Source organism: Canis lupus, chromosome 12 (assembly GCF_003254725.2).
Source record: "Canis lupus dingo isolate Sandy chromosome 12, ASM325472v2, whole genome shotgun sequence".
In the NCBI taxonomy this organism is placed as follows: domain Eukaryota; kingdom Metazoa; phylum Chordata; class Mammalia; order Carnivora; family Canidae; genus Canis; species Canis lupus.
The window spans coordinates 50,053,416-50,066,138 of record NC_064254.1 but is presented as its reverse complement, the minus strand read 5'-3'; the positions used below and the strand labels follow the sequence as shown (position 1 = coordinate 50,066,138).

The 12,723-nt window shown below is 36.1% G+C and overlaps 1 long non-coding RNA gene across 3 annotated transcripts in view; it reads right to left on the bottom strand.

Annotated features, from left to right (window-relative positions):
• Positions 1-12,723, bottom strand: part of LOC118350430 (uncharacterized) — a 63,242-nt gene that overhangs the window by 6,194 nt on the left and 44,325 nt on the right. For all 3 annotated transcript variants that reach the window (XR_007401303.1, XR_004804206.2, XR_004804207.2), the window contains exon 2: positions 9,401-9,501. This is a non-coding gene — a long non-coding RNA (uncharacterized LOC118350430). The remainder of the gene's footprint in view (positions 1-9,400; positions 9,502-12,723) is intronic.

Sequence of the window (12,723 nt, the reverse complement as noted above, 5' to 3'; positions counted from 1 at the left end):
ACCATCTATATAAACCAATATAGGAGAGAATGAGGGACACTTGATGAAGATTCAAATAATAATGTGCGAAAAAAAATGGTTCATACTCTCTATGTGGGGTTTCTCCTTATTTCAATTCCACCAGTCCCGCAATTCCAGATTTCCACCATGGTCAGCAATGACCATCGCTGGCAAACCCCATCAGTGTTCCACTAGCTGCAAGTAGATACTCCCCTAGAGAAAATTAGGGGTGCTTTCAGCACATTTAAAACTTTTCCCTGGGTCACACTTAAAGACAAACAAAAACAACAAAGTCAACTAGTACAAAGTACAACAGTCTCTGCTGAGGGGAGTGGGGTGGGAATGAGCCTAATAAGTGTGATAAAAGTTGCAGTCAGTTTGCAGAGAATAAACCTCCTATGATGCCAGGAGACCTTAAGAATTGATAGAATATTTTCTGAGAAGCAAAGCAAATACATTAAGTTCTGCGTTAATATTCAACAAACCTTTATTGTGCCTAACAGTTGGGTGGAGGCTAGCTAGGTAGCATATGCTTTGCCAAGACCTGAGGTCAATTAAATCAAGCCTTAGGTCCTGCTAGTTATCCTCAGTGGCTCTTTTATAAGATATGTGGGGTAAGTTTGATAACAGAGGATGGTGCACCTACACTAAAAAGTGCTCGCAACTTATCTTGGACTGGGATCCACTGCAGCCTTTTATAGATCCTCCTTCAGTCACTGAAGCCTCCCTGGATCTCTGGGGCATAATACAGGCAATACCTTATTTTATCATATTTCACCTTATTGAATTTTGCAGATATTATGATTTTTACAAATTGGAGGTTTGTGGCAAACCTGCATCAAACAAGTCTACTGGCACCATTTGTCTAGGAATATTTGCTCACTTTGTGTCTATGTCACATTTCAGTAATTCTCACAATATTTCAAACTATTTCACTATTATATTTCACTGTGATCTGTGATTAGTGATCTCTAATGTTACTATTGTCATTGTTTTTGGGTGCCATGAACCATGCCATGTAAGAAGGCAAACTTAATCCATAAGTGTATATATTCCAACCGCTCCACTGACTGGCCATTAGCCTGTCTCTCTCCCTCTTCTCAGGCCTCCCTATTCCTTAAAACACAACAACATTGAAATTAGGCCAGTTAACAACCCTACAATGGCCTCTAAATGTTCCAGTGAAAAGTTCCATGTCTCTCACTTTAAATCAGAACTAGAAATGATTACAAGCTAAGGAAGGCATGTTAAAAAAATCAAGATAGGATAAAAGCTAAGTCTTTTGCACCAAACAGCCAAGTTGTGAATGCAAAGCAAAAGCTCTTTTAAAAAAAAATTATTTATTTATTCATGAGAGACACAGAGAGAAAGGCAGAGACACAGGCAGAGGGAGAAACAGGTTCTATGCAGGGAGCCCGATGTGGGACTCGATCCAGGCATCCTGGGATCACACCCTGAGCCAAAGGCAGACGCCCAACTGCTAAGCCACCAAGGCGTCCCAAAGCAAAAGTTCTTGAAGGAAATTAAAAGTGCTACTCTAGTAAACACACAAGTGATAAGAAAGCAAAACAGCCTTATTGATGACATGGAGAAAATTTTAGTGGTCTAGATAACGTATCAAACCAACCACAACATTTCCTCCAACTAAAGCCCAATCCAGGGCAAGGCCCTAAGTTTCATCAATTCTATGAGGGCTAAGAGAGGTGAGGAAGCTGCACAAGAAAAGTGTGAAGCCAGTAAAGGATAGTTTGTGAAGCTTGAGGAAAGAAGCCACCTCCATAATATAAAACTGCAAGATGAAGAAGCAGAAAGTGCTGGTGTGAAAAGTACAACAACTTATCCAGGAGATCTAGCTAAGATAATGAATAAAGGTGGCTACACTAAACAACACATTTTCAAGGTAGATGAAAAGGGAGAAGATGCCATCTAAGGCTCTCATAGCTGGAGAGGAGAAGTCAATGCCTGGCTTCAAAGTTTCAAAGAGCAGGTTGACTCTCTTGTTAGGGGTTAATGCAGCTGGTGATTTGAAGTTGATGCCAATACTCATTTACTATTCCAAAAATCCTAAGAGGCCCTTAAGAGTAATGCTAAATCTACCCTCCCTGTACTCTAGAAATAGAATAACAAAGCCTGGATGACAGCACATCTGGTTACAATACAGTTTCCTGAATATTTAAAACCCACTCTTGAGACCTACTGCTCAGAAAAAAAATATTTCTCTCAAAATATTATGGCTCCTTAACAATGCACCAGGTCACCCAAGAGCTCCGATATAGAATGACAACAGATTAATGTTGTTTTCATGGCTGCTAACACAACATCCATTCTGCAAAACATGGATAAAGAGTAATCCTGACCTTCAAGTCTTATTATTTAAGAAATAAATTTTGTAAGTCCATAGCTGCCATAGATAGTGATTCCTCTGATGGATATGGGAAAAGTCAAGTGAAAATCTTCTGGAAAGGAGAAACCGTGCTAGATGCCGCTAAGAACATTCATGATTCATGGGAAGAGGTCAAAGTATCAACAGGAGTTTGGAAGAAGTTGATTCCAATCCTCATGGATGACTTTGAGGAGTTCAAGATTTCAGTCGAGGAAGTAACTGAAGATGTGGTGAAAACAGCAAGAGAACTAGAATTAGAACTGGAGCCTGGAGATATGACTAAATTACTGCGATCACATGAAAAAAACTTGAAAGGATGAGGAGTTGCTTTTTATGGATGAGCAAAGAAAGTAGTTTTTTGAGACAGAATCTACTCCTGGTGAAAATGCTGTGAAAACTTTTGAAATGACATCAAAGGATTTAGAATATTACATAAATTTCGTTGATAAAGCAGTAGCATGATTGAGAGGATTGACTTCAATTTTGAAAGACATTCTACTGCGGATAAAATGCTGTCAAACAGCATCACATGCTACAAAGAAATGATTTGTGAATATAGGAGGCAATCTGTGTGGCAAACTTTACCATTGTTTTCTTTTAGGAAACAGCCCCAGCCACCTCAACCTTCAGCAACCACCACCCTGACTAGTTAACCTTTCACCAGCAAAAAGATAATAGAGGACTCACTGAAAGCTCAGATGAAAGTTAGCATTTTTTAGCAATAAATTACTTTTTAATTAAGGTATATACTTTTTTAGACATAATATAATTGCATACATAATAGACTACAATATAATGTAAATATAACTTTTATATGCACTGGGAAGTGACAAAATGCATTTAACATGCTTCACTGCCATATTCACTTTATTACAGTGCTCTAGAACCAAACTCATATCTCCAAGTTATTTCTGTATAGTGAGCAATAAAACTGTGCCTCATTATGAAATCTTAGGGAAGAGTGTTGCCACCATGATACCCAAAGGTATTTCAGGAGAAAATTTATAGATGTCTAAATCAAAATTTGTGAATGCTATTATGTTATCTTGCATGTTTTATTTTCTTTTATCACTGTAGCATAGCTCACACATAATGTTACATAGTTTCAGGTGTACAACATAGTGATTTGACAACTCTATTTTATACTACCTTACAAGTATAGCTAACATCTGTTACCATACAACACTATCACAACCATTGACTATATTCCCTATGCTATACCTTGCATCATCATGACTTATTCATTCCATAACTAGAAGCTTGTATCTCTTACTTAGTTTACCTATTTTACCCATCCCACCAACCACCATCACCTGCCCTCTGGCAACCACCAGTTCGTTCCCTGTATTTATGGGTCTGTTTTGGCTTTTTGTTTATCTATTTGTTTATTTGTTTTGTTAGTTTCCACATATAAGTAAAATCATATAGCATTGGTCTAGGTCTGACTTATTTCAGTTAGCATAATACCCTCTAGGTCCACCCACATTGTCATAAATGGCAAATGGTAAGATCTCATTCCCTTTTGTGGCTGAGTAATATTTCAGTGTGTGTGGGTGGGCTATTTATATCTCACGTCTTCTTTATCCATTCATCTATTGATGGATGTTTAAGTTGCTTCAAAAGTTGGGCATTGCAAATAATGCTGCAATAAACATATGGATGCATATATCTTTTTGATTTAGTGTCTTCATTTTCTTTGCATAAACAATCAGTAGTGGAAGTACTGTGTAATATGATATATTTTTTTAATTTTTTTAAGGAACCTCCATACTGTTTTCCACAGTGGCTGTACCAATATATATTTCCCCCAAAAGGCACAAAGGTTCCTTTTGCTCCACAACCTTACTAACACTTGTTATTTCTTTCTTGGTAGTCATTCTGATAGATATAAGGTGATATCTCATAGTGGTTTTAACTTGCATTTCCATGATAATTAGTGATTTTCAGCAACTTTTTATATGTCTATTGGCCATCTGTATATCTTCTTTGAAAAAAAATATATTCAGATAATCTGCCTATTTTTAATCAGATTGTTTTGATGCCAAGTTGCATACATTCTTTATAGATTTTGAATATTAACTCCTTATCATATATATCATTTACAAATATCTTCTCCCATTTGGCAGGTTGCTTGGTCATTTTGCTGATGGTTTCCTTCATTGTGAAAAAGCTTTTTATTTTGGTGTAGTCCTGATAGTTTATTTTTGCATTTGTCTCCCTTGCCTGATGAAACATATCTAGAAAAATGTTGCTACAGTCAATGCCCAAGAAATTACTGCCTATGTTTTCTTCTAGGAGCTTTGTGGTTTCAGGTTTCACATGTAGATTTTTAATCAGTTTTGAGTTTATTTTTGTGCGTGGTGTAAGAAAGTGGTCCAGTTTCATTCTTTTGCTTGTCACTGTCCAGTTTTTCCAGCACCATTTAGTATAGTGTATAGTCTTGCCTCCTTTGTTGTAGATTAATTGACCATATAAGTATGGGTTTATTTCTGGGTTCTCGATTCTATTCCATTGATTTACATGTCTATTTTTGTGCCAATAACATACAGTTTTCATTACTATAGTTCTGCAATATATCTTGTAGACTTGGATTGTGAAATTACAGCTCTGTTCTTCTTTCTCAAGATTGCTTTGGATATCCAGGTTCCTTTGTGGTTCCACACAAATTTTAGGATTGTTTCAGTTCCATAAAAAATACAATTGCTATTTTGATAGGGATTGCACTGCAGCTTTAGATTGCTTTGAGTAGTATAGATATTTTTAATTTTTTTACTTAAACTCAACTTAGTTAACATATATAGTATTATTAGTTTCAGGGGTAGAATTTAGTGATTCATTAGTTGCATATAATACCCAATGCTCATTACATCAAGTGCCTTCCTTAATGTCCATCACTCATTTACCATTCCCCCACCCATCTCCCCTCCATCCACCCTCAGTTTGTTCTCTATAGTTAAGAATCTCTTATAGTTTGCCTCCCTCTCTGTTTTCATCTTACTTTATTTTTCCTTCCCTTCCCTATGTTCATCTGTTTTGTTTCTTAAATTCCACATATAAGTGAAATCATATGGTATTTGTCTTTCTCTGACTTCTTTGCTTAGCATCATACCCTCTAGTTCCATCCACATCATTACAAACGGCAGGATTTCATTCCTTTTGATGCCTAAGTAACAAAACTAATGCTTCCAATCTAAAAGCATGATAAAACTTTCCATTTGTGTCATTTTTAATTTCTTTAATCAATGTTTTATGGTTTTCAGGGTACAGGTCTTTTGCTTCCTTGGTTAAATTTATTCCTAGGTATCTTATTTTAGTGTAATTGTAAATGGAATTATTTCTTAATTTCTTTCTGCTACTTCATTATTAGCATATAGAACATATTACATCTTGCAACTTTACTAAGTTCATTTATTAATTCTAATAGTTGTGTGTGTGTGTTGAATCTTTAGCTATTCTATACACAGTACGACATCATCTGCAAATACTGACAGTGTTACTTCTTCCTTCCTAATTCAAATACCTTTTACTTATTTTTCTTTCCTGATTGCTATATCTAGGACTTCCAGTTCTGTGTTGAATAAATGTGGTAAGAGTGGACATCCTTCTCTTGTTAAAGCTCTCAGTTTTTCACCATTGAGTAATTAGCTGTGGGTTTGTCATATATGGCCTTTCTTATGTTGATATATGTTCCATCTTAACCTACTTTGCTTTTATCATAAACAGATGTTGAATTTTGTCAATGCTTTCTCTGCATCTATTAAGATGATCATGCTGTTTTTATCCTTCATTCTGTTAATATGACATATATCACACTGATAGAATTTGCAAATATTGAACCATCCTTGTATCGCTGGAATAAACCCCACCTGATCTGATCCTTTTAATATATTTTTGAATGTGGTTTAACATTTTGTTAAGGATTTTTGCATCTATATTCATCAGGGATTTTGGCCTGTGGTTTACTTTTTTTGTAGTGTCTGTCTGGTTTTGGAATCAACACAATGCTGACCTTGTACAATATATTTTAAAGCTTTCCTCCTCTTCTACTTTCTGGAATAATTTAAGGAAAGTAGATTTTAATGTTTGGTAGAATTTTCCAGTGAATCCATCTGGTAGGAGTTTTTGATTACCAATTCAATTTCACTACTAGTAAATGATCTATTCAGATTTTCTATTTCTTTCTAATTCGGTTTTAAAAGATTGCATGTTTCTATGCACTTCTTCTACGTTGTCCAATTTGTTAGCATATGATATTTTTGTAGTACTCTCGTATCTTTTGTATTTCTGGGGTGGTGATTGTTATTTCTCTTCTCTTTCATTTCTCGTTTTATCTATTTGGGTCCTCTCTCTTTTTTTCTTCATGAGTCTGGCTAAAAGTTTATCAATTTAGTTGATCTTTTCAAGGAACCAGCTGGTTTTATTGAATTTTTCTATTGTTCTTTTTTATTATTTCCATCCCAATATTTATAATTTCCTTCTTTCTACCAACTTTGGGCTTTGTTTATTCTTTTTCTGGTTCCTTTAGGTGTAAGTTTAGATTGTTTATTTGAAATTTTTGTTGTTTCTTGAGGTAGGCCTGTATTGCTATAAATCTCTCTCTTATAAATGCTTTCACTATATCTCAGAGATTTGGGGCCATTCGGTTTCATTTTCATTTGTTTTTATGCATTTTTTAAATTTCCTCCTTGATTTCTTCATTGGCCTACTGGTTGTTTAATAACATGTTATTTAGCCTCCACGTGTTTTAATTTTTTCTAGTTTTTTTCTTGTGATTTTGTTGTTGTTGTTTCATACCATGGTTGGAAATGATGCTTGATATGATCTCAACCTTCTTAAAATTACTGAGACCGATTTTGTGACCTAATATGTGATCTGGAGAATATTCCATGTGCACTTGAAAAGAATGTGTTCTGTTGTTTTTGGAGGGAATGTTATGAATATATCTATTAAGTCCACCTGGTCTAATGTGTCATTTAATGACCCTGTTTCCTTATTGATTGTCTGCCTCGATGATCTATCCATTGACGCAAAGTGTTATAGTCCCATAATATTATTGTATTACTGTCAATTTCTATCTTTATGTCTGTTAATATTTATGAATTTAGTGCTCCAATGTTGGGTGCATAGATACTTACAACTGTTATAGCCTCTTGTTGGATTGATCTCTTTATTATTATGTAATGCCCTTCTTTGTCTCTTATTACAGTCTTTGTTTTAAAGTCTGTTTTGTTTGAACACAATAGAGAACCTAGAAATGGACTCAACTATTTGGTCAACTAATCTTCAACAAAGCAGGAAAGACTGTCAAATGGAGAAAAAAAACAGTTTCTCCAGTGTTGGGAAAACTGGACAGCAACATGCAGGAGAATGAAACTGGACCACTTTCTTACACCATATATACAAAAAATTCAACGTGGATGAAAGAAAGAAATATGAGACAGGAAACCATAAAAATCCTAGAGAAGAACACAGGCAGCAACCTCTTTGACATCAGCCAGTATAACTTCTTACTAGACATGTATCCAGAGGCAAGGGAAACAAAAGCAAAAATGAATTTTTGGGACTTCCTCAAGATAGAAATCGTCTGCACAACAATGGAAATAATCAACAAAACTAAATGGCAACCTACAGAATGGGAGAAGATATATGCAAATGACATATTGGATAAAGGGCTAGTATCCAAAACCTATAAAGAACTTACCAGATTCAACACCCCCAAAATAAACAATTCAGTTAAGAAATGGGCAGAAGACATGAACAGACATTTCTTCAAAAAAGGCATACAAATGGCTAATAGACACATGAAAAAATGCTCAACATCACTCATCATCGGGGAAATACAAATCAAAACTACAATGAGATACCACCTCATACCTGTCAGAATGGCCAAAATCAACAATTCAGGAAACAACAGATATTGGCAAGGATGCAGAAAAGAAGGCACCCTCTTATACTGTTGGTGGGAATGCAAACTGGAAAATAGTATAGAGGTTCCTCAAAGAGTTCAAAATAGAACTATTCTGTGATCCAGCAATTCACTCCTAGGTGTATCCAAAGTCTACAAAAATACTGATTCAGAGGGGTACATGTACCCCAATGTTTATAGCAGCACTATTAACAATAGTCAAATTATGAAATTGTGGAAAAATCCCACATGTCCATTAACTGATGAATGGATAAAGAAGATGTGGTATGCATATTACACACACACACACACACACACACACACACACACGGAATATTACTTGGCCATCAAAAAGAATGAAATCTTGCCATTTATAAGACTTGGATGGAACTAGAGGGTACGATGCTAAGTGAAATAAGTCAGTCAGAGAAAGACAAATATCATATCAGTTCCATTTCGCATATGGAACTTAAGAAACAAAACAAATGAACATAGGGAAGGGAAGGAAAAATAAAATAAGATGAAAACAGAGAGGGAGGTAAACTATAAGAGATTCTTAAGTTGGTTAGGCAAGTGGGAAAGAGGGTACTGGGAATCTCCATGATGGGATGCAGGCATGCCTGCTAACTCATTTATAGCCAAAGTGGTATCAGCCTGGAGTGTTCCAGGGTGCTTTGTGCCATTGTCATCTTGACATCTTGGCTAGACCTGAAGTGAGTACTCAACAGGGGTGTCCCAGTATGTTCTGCACTGAGGCCACCTTGGTGGGATGGCTTGTGCTGGTGTGGGCTAGAGACTTGCAGCTCAATGAGGCAGTAGGCCAACTAGTGTGCTCACAACCTACTTCCATCTACACTATCAAGGTGGAGGAGGAAGACAAAAACCAACACACTCCCCACAACCCCCCTACAACCTGGAGAGAGTTACAGCAGTTCCGCTGCCATTTGGCAGAGTTCTGAGGCTGGAAACCTTATATTCATTCTAGTTGCTCTCTTAAACTGTGGAGGGGGTGGTTTCTGTGCCCCACAGATGACAAATTTTCTGACAGTCCCTCAATAATATCCCTCCCCATTGCAGTTTGCAGCATTGGGTATAGGGGTTCCCTTAGTTACCTTGTTTCTGACTCTCTTGCCATTCTCTATGTGGCCTTCCTCTCTTTCATTGTACAGAAGCTGTTCAGTCAATCCTCAGTTCTTCTTCAGGAGGTACTGCCCTATAAATAGGTACAGATTTGGTATATTAGTGGAAGAGACAAGTTCAGGGTCTTCCCACGTTTCTATCTTGGATACTCTCCTATCTTGCCTATTTTAAATGCACCATAGTTGGAATTTAAATCCCAAATTGTCTAGGCATCACATACTGCCAAACATGCCTTTAAATAGACAAGAACTATACTATTTATAATCTACAGAACACCATGAAAAACCTCATTTTCCTAAGTATAAAATGTGGAAGCTAGGATGAGAGTTTCACTTGATTTATAAGCTTTAATAAGGCCCTCCAAACCAAGAATTTGTGCGTGAGTACCTCATTTTTTTACTCTTTTAGGAGATAAAAAAGCAAAATATTTAAAGAACATGGAATTTTGCTCTACTGTGAATATCAGATCTTTTCTAGGAACAAACTATTTTCCAGAAGTAGAAGATATTTCAAAGGCTTTAACTGAGTGTCCAAGAGGAGTAGGAAAGAAGCAACATTTTACAAAGGAAAAGAGATGTGGTGAAGAAAGAAAGATGGAGAGAATGCAGATTAAATTGTCTGTTTCATCATTTTGCCCATAATTTTGGTTTGATGTAGCAGCCATGACAATTCATGATGCAGATAGTGTATTAGTGAAATTGATCAGGGGCCCCAGCTGCTGTTCTATGAAATCCTTCTGAGCCTTTGCCCCAAGGCTGTAACTCCCACATGTGCAGCAGAGCTACTCAAGCAGATGGGTTCCTGGTCCCTGGGAGGTATAAGACTCAAGGCCTTGATGAACCTTCCCCAGATTGCACAGCAGTTCTACCAAGCTTTTCATTCTCTTTAACTCAAAGTCAGGTTTACTTCATGATCTAATGATTCTCTTGGCCTTTTCCAACACTCTCTCTTATTTTCTTTCATAGCCAGCTCCCCTAATAAAATCACTGCATATTAATTTCCATCTTGCTCTCTGCCCGAAAAAAAGTACACAGTGACCTGATAGGCTGAAAGGATTTCTGTGCTTCCTTTAAGCCCTTATTTTGCCTCATATACACATCCTTGAGAGGTTCTCTCCATTTTTTTTTTTTTTACTTTTTTTTTGGTTCTCTCCATTTTTATCCAGAAAAACTGTGTGAACTTTTAAAAATTTATTTTGGTGAATTTCACTACCTTGTACACGACTCACACCTACTTGGAAGACAATTTTTTAGAACACTTTGAAAAAAATGTTTTAACTAGAATGAGGCAGTTCATGCAGAGAGAGAGTTTATGCAGTCAAATAAATACTCATCAAAAGTTGGAAGCCAGGTCTTGGTTTGGGGTTCCTTATTTATAACATTTTAAAGCTTATAAATCAAGTGAAACTCTTTCTTTCATCCTAGCTTCCACACTTTACACTTAGGAAAATGAGGTTTTTCACGGTGTTCTATAGGTTATAAATAGCATAGTCCTTGTCTATGTAAGGCATATTTGGCAGTATGTGATATCTAGACAATTTGGCATTTAAATTTCAACTATGGTGCATTTAAAATATGCAAGATGACATAAACCATAAGCTGGGCTTCTAAACTCTGGCTTTTTTATGACTGATATTTAAAATAATGTATCAAGAGGTTAATACCCCCATTGAAATTGTCTCTGTGTCTCTTTTACACACAATTGGTTTGACTGTTATGACTGTCAAAATAAATTAGAAAAGAATTGAGCCAATGGTACCTTAGACACAGCTTTAAATATCTCTACAATAGATGAAAAATGAAAAGGTTAAACTAGAAAACGTCTAAGGTTTCTTCCAGCTTTAGTAACATAGGATTCTATAATTCTGTAGTTTAATGCAGTCAGGTATATTTAGAGTTTTCCCTCCCTGACCATTAAGTTCCTTTTACATTATGTACCTTTACATAAGTTTAGAGAATTTCCTTCTCTAAACATTTTCAGCAACCATGACAATTCCAGGTCTAATATGTGGGCACTGCTGGGCCATTTCTGTAACTAGCATCAATCAGATGGTCAAGAACCATAGCATTGTCTCTGAGAAAGCACAGATCTCTCTTGCCTTTATTCTCCTTTTTCTGTTGCTACTTTAGGGGAATAATGATGGGAAAATTACTCTAAAAATATCCAGCTTTAGCATTTTAGCATACACTAAAAGCAACCCAACACAACTTTCCCTAAAGATCACACTTTCCACAACCAAAAGTTACTTGCAGTAAGTATCTTCTGACGGGTTCTAAGCTATTGAACAGGGCCAGTTAGTCATGCTTAGCCATTAAAATCTCTCAAAGCCACAAATACACAATTAAGTTCAACTTGAACTTGAATGATGAGAGAGTAAAAAACCATGGTTTGTGTAGGAGAAGCTAGCTCCCCCCCCCCTTTCCAATCAAAAATAAAGGAGAACCAATTAGATATTTGCTGTTATTATTTAAAGAAACTATAAATAATTCATTAATATTCTTGTTATCTAGTGTACCTGCATTTTATATTTTAGTATCATTTAAATTATATATGTTTATATGTATAAATACATGCTCAGATGCATATATATATCTAAGCTTTGACACATCTACTCTCTATTATCCTTCCTGTCTTGTTTTTAAGTACCATGACCAAGAAATAAATAAAACTTTAGGAAACCCCTGCCATGAGAATTTTAGAAACCTAACCCTTACAGATGAAACAGGATTTCTGAATTGTAAATACCTATAAATTCAGAAAAGCGATTTTTTCATCTTTTCAAAGCCCTCAAATTCTTTTTTTTTTAAGATTTTATTTATTTATTCATGACAGACACAGAGAGAGAGAGAGAGAGAGAGAGGCAGAGGGAGAAGCAGGCTCCATGCAGGGAGCCTGACGTGGGACTCGATCCCAGGTCCCCAGGATCAGGCCCTGGGCTGAAGGCAGCGCTAAACCACTGGGCCACCAGCGCTGCCCTCAAACCCTCAAATTCTGTTCAAAGTTACTGTTTTTCAAGTCTATGCACATAGTTGTTTTATAAAAATTAAATTAAAACAAAGCAATGTTTACTATTCTCTTAATAAAAATTGCAACTAAAAAATTAATTCAATTACATTTGATAGCAAGATGTTAATAGTCCAAATGTTTTATAATATGTAACATTATCTAAGATGGCAGAGGAGTAGGAGACCTTAGTTTTGTCTAGTGCCAGGAATTCAGCTAGATAGCTGTCAAATCTTTCTGACCACTGGTGAACTCAACCAGAGATCTAAGAAAAAAATTACTGAAATTCTAC